At 37.5% G+C, this 5,000-nt stretch overlaps 1 pseudogene; it reads left to right on the top strand.

The window, feature by feature from the left end:
• The first annotated feature begins 1,559 nt into the window (after nt 1-1,559).
• LOC137998954 (uncharacterized) lies at nt 1,560-4,621 on the top strand (annotated as a pseudogene).
• The last annotated feature ends 379 nt before the right edge of the window (nt 4,622-5,000 follow it).

Genomic DNA, 5,000 nt, shown 5'->3' with positions numbered 1-5,000 from the left:
ACAGAATTATAGGGTAGGAAAGCAATGATTACTGATTCAGTTTTGTTATTCACGAGTAGGTATCAACATAAGCATCCTCAACTCCGAGTACTGTAAGCAGAAATTTCCTAATTCGTTGAATGGCTTTTTGTGAACGCGCGCCAGTCAGGATGAAGAGAGTTCCATAATCTTGTGCCAAAGTTTACAAAAGACTTCAACTGTAAGCTCAGTCGCGATTCGCTAACATAATGGTTGCCTATAGCTGATGATCGTGTATTATATTTATGAATGTTAGATGAACGATTAAGTAGTTTCTGAATGTTCTTCGGTCCAGAATTATTAGAGATATCATGCATAAGGGTAGATACTGTTTCAAAGTGAAACATATTGATTGGCAGAATATTAGAAGAGACAAACAATGGTATAGCATTTGATCTAGTATTACAAAAGAAAATAATGCAGAGGGCTCGTTTTTGAAGAACAAGAATCTTCCTTAAATCAGACTGAGCAGCTTTGCCCCAAGTAGCTATATCGTAATAAATATGTGGAAATACGATTGATTGATAAATTTAAAGAAGGGTGTTTAATGGTACATGGTGCCACAATCTCGCTATTAAACCAACAGTTTTGCTGATCTTAGAAGCAATCTAATCAATGTGTTGTTTCCAAGTTAAGTGCTTGTCAATTAGGACTCCAAGAAATTTAACATAGTCCTTGCTTTCAAGAGCTGTAACAGCGTTCATATTGTTATCTTGTATTTTCAAGCATATCTGATAATTACGTTTCTTTTGCATGGGCCTAAAAATGACATAGTTGGATTTCTTTGCATTAATAGTTAGTTTATTTGCATTCAGCCAGTCGCATAAATTTTTCAATTCATTGTTAACTACGGCTTCTAGAGACTGCAAATTCTTGTCAGCATATAGTAAATTTGTATCATCAGCGAAGAAGTAAAAACTGAGTTTATCAGAACAACTATAAATGTCGTTTATATAAATTAGGAAGAGTAAAGGTCCTAGAACAGAACCTTGCGGGACTCCAGTGACCGAATTCCTCCTCCACCATAGGCTTGAACGGCAGGTACAAAACACAGGTCACAGGGCACAGGTCACAGGTCACAGGTCACAGGTCATTATTTAACCTATACAGAAAGTATCCTAAACATTCATAAAAGCTAACCTTAGGCCTAATTAGACTTAAAGAAAAGTACTCTAAACATTCATAAAAGCTAATTTTAGGCCTAATTAGGCCTAAAGAAAAGTTTTTAGGCCTAAGGTTAGCTTTTATGAATGTTTAGGATACTTTCTTTATAGGTAAAACAATGACCTGTGACCTGTGACCTGTGACCTGTGCCCTGTGACCTGCGTTTTGTACCTGCCGTAGGCTTGAAGACATCTCATCTAAATTTTGTCAAAAATGGTATGGCAATGGTGTACATCATAGTGGTTTGTATGCTGTGAAATAAGAGTGATAATCGGTTCCCAATTTTGGATTTCGGATTCATGTTTCCGGATTCCAAATTTTCCATGCGCTGTTGGAAGAGCTAGTGGAAGGTCTGGGGCTAACTCTCCATAAAAACAGCTGACATTTTGTTGTGTCAATGATTTTGCGTGCGTGCATGATCACTAACCATGGCGGCATCCATCATATCCTTACCAGACGAGTGTCTAGAGAACATTATTTCGTTTGTTGATGATCCGTTTACTTTTGGCAGCATCGCTCTCACTTGCAAGCGATTTCTTCGATTGACCGAAAATGACGGAAGAGTCCTTCGTACGAACCTCCTGAAGTCAAAAGCCGAATATTACCTCAAGTTATGGACCAGTCGTGTCGTTAATCGTGACCAATTCTATGACGATATTTTTCTTGATGAACTCCTTCATGAATGTGCGACGCTCACTGCTTCAAAAAACGCAGTTACCTATGATAAAGTAATGGCCGTTTGGGAAAGAAATGGGCCTGTAGCAGCTGAACTCTTTACATGGGTAAGAGATCTCAAATGTACTGTTAATAGTGTTTTATACAACTCCCTTTCTCGTGAAACGCGAAATGTTACGTTGCATTTACCGAAATGTAAAAACAGCATGACAATCAGGGCTACCATAGAAAGTACTCTTGGATCTTCTCCAATTAGTCTTAAAATAACTGTTGGAGATTTGGGTGTTAAGCCTAGCAGTGTTTTAAACGCATCAGGACCACTCTCAGATTTTATCCACTGGACAAAAAAACAAGTTGAAAGCGCCACTTGGCCAATGAAATCAGAAATTGAGCTACTCCAAGAAGAGCTAGGGGAAACCGTTCTATCCATAACACCTTACTTCTTTCTCTGGCTGTGTTACTTCTTTCCAGACAAGTCAGATTTGCTTGATGACAATAGACTTCGTTTTAAAGATGCTTCACGAAACGTGAAGCCCACCCGTAATTCTGTCGACATGGCAATAGCCGACTACAACAAGGAATTGCGATTCGAAGACTCCCTTCAGGAGATGTTTAGAAAATAGCAATCCAAGCGCAACACAAAAATGCTGGAGAGTGAACAATTACTGCAAAAAATACCAAAGATTGAAGAAACTATCCGTTTGTTATCTCTGAGGTCAGAAGCTGAAGTTCTTGAACGATTGAAAGAAAATCATGGAAGGTTTTCCAGCATTGCAAGCAATTGTGACTCCTTACAGGACCTGGATAATAAAGTTTTCTTTGACTTATTTTTGAGGACATCACTAGAAAAGAGTTCCACTTACGAGTGGCATAATGCAATCCCTATCAAGCACTTTGAGAACCTAGTCATGTACAGGTGTTTTGGGGGCAAATATATGAAGGTCTGTGGGGCAATTCATGGAGATGGTCGGCACAGCTGGGAGAAAGTGGAACTTGAGTTCACCCTTCCAGATGATAAAGTGTTAAAGCTGGAATCACCATTTAACCTTCAAATTCTGAGCCCAGTTACTGACCTTCTTCAAGAAGGTATCAATAATAATATTTATTATTCATCTTTGACAAAGCAAGGATACTCCCAAAGGATTGACAATTTCCATACAGCTTTTTATTTTCTAAGTGCCTTGGACTTGTCTGTAGCATCTGACATAGCATTTCATTCTTGGGACAGGCGTGCCTCAAAGGTATTTGCCCCATAATATAGCATGGCAGAGGAAGATTATCATTGGAGCAGTGATGATTTGTCATGGCCACTTTATTGCTTTCCCGAGTCAGAGGAAGAAAATGAATGACATTATGATAAATCTCCAACATGGAGTGACTTTTACTCTTTGATAATTTCTTCTTGTGACATGGCCGTTCATTGCACAGAACACAAAGTTGCATTTCAGAATAGGGTGCGGTTCCCTCTGGTGTGCCTGAGGGCACTAAATTGGGACCGTGGTTATTCCTCATTATGATTGATGGTAAACAATGCACGTATAAGGAAATATGTGGATGATACCACTAACTCCGAAATCTTATGTAAGGGACAAGACACAGTTGACCAAGTTGCTAACTGGTTAAATGCTAATAGAGTACAGCTAAATGTAGAGAAATGCAAGGAGCTGTGTATCTCATTTTCAAGACAGTCAATGACTTTTCTCTCATTGCTGTTGGGGAAAGCACAATTAACGTAGTTGACAGTGCAACAGGTTTAGGCCTCAATGATCTAACTTGGAATGCACACATTGCTGAAACTATAAAGAAGGCGGCAAAATGGCTCTACTCTCTTGTCCAATTGCAAAGGGCAAGTGTATCAAGAAAAGACTTGTGTCTTTTTTATTCTATGTGTATATGCTGGATTCTAGATTATGCTGCCCCTGTTTTTTATTTTGCACCACCAGCATATCTGTCACAAGAATTATTAGAATGTGTCCAGATAAGGACCCTGCGGATTATTTGTCCTACGGGTAATATTGATTATCATTGCGCTTTGACCATTACAGGGCTTCCATCCACATCAGAAGACCACAATGCCATTTGTGAGCTTACTTTTGAAAATATATACCAAGACAGTAGCAATAATCTTAATAAGTTAATCCCACCTATTGTTAAAAGAAAAAATAATCAAAGACAACTGTGCACCTTTGTTGGGCCCAGGTTTAAAACAAATATGTTAAAGAATAGTTTTTTAATAGCCTTGTGCTCAAGATGTAACAGATTTTTAAACTATGTTTTAAGTTTTAATCTTTGTCTTTTTTTGTTGATAGCCGCTGTGCATACGTGGCTAACCACAGTGTGAAAAGTTAAAAAATTATATGTCTGTGGTTTAGTTTGGTTGTTGTCCCCTATTTTCCAGCATTACTTTTGCACAGCTAATATTCACCAAAAATCTGATGTAAACATGTGACGATGTATTTGCCATTTTTTAAAAATCTCCTTCGAAGCTATTACTTTTCTAAGGTTATTCGTGTTAAAGATTGGTTAAATTCTTTTTGTAATTTTTTCTATAATTAATTGCCATTTTTGTTGATTTGCTCAAAGAAATTTCAATATTTTACGTAAACATTGTTGTTCGCACTGACCATCGATCGCTTTTTGTTGTAAATGATCTCATGACAAACAATCACACTAGTTCGTTTCTCACTCTTTATTCTTCAACTCCCCAACAACTCTGATCTCACCATCAATAAAATCTAAATCACCTATCATGTTCCTTTACTCGTGTCATAAATCCATCTCCTAGCTCATTTGTAACATTTCCGTCACGACACATTTACTTGTATTTGCCGTTTGAAATCTTCTGCTTTCCAGTTATACAATTTTGAAATATGACAGTGGTAAAGTGTGACATCAAAATTTTTTCATGTACCTATAACTACTAAATGAGGCACCCTTGTATTTATGATAGCATTGATTTTGATAGAAAATTTGACGCTGTCAGAAGTGAAAAGCAAGGATATGTTACTGTATGATTGAAAGGCTCTGGTAAAAAAGTTCAGGAAGTTCTATAAGAACCTACTTAGACTAAGTTTGAAAAATCTAGGTTCTTATGCGTGGGTTTTTACTGTAGTGTACAAAAATTTGGTTTTATCAACGGAGTT

This window comes from Montipora foliosa, chromosome 4, assembly GCF_036669935.1.
Source record: "Montipora foliosa isolate CH-2021 chromosome 4, ASM3666993v2, whole genome shotgun sequence".
Classification (NCBI taxonomy): domain Eukaryota; kingdom Metazoa; phylum Cnidaria; class Anthozoa; order Scleractinia; family Acroporidae; genus Montipora; species Montipora foliosa.
The sequence above is the reverse complement of the archived record's forward strand: the minus strand, read 5'-3'. Positions and strand labels throughout refer to the sequence as shown.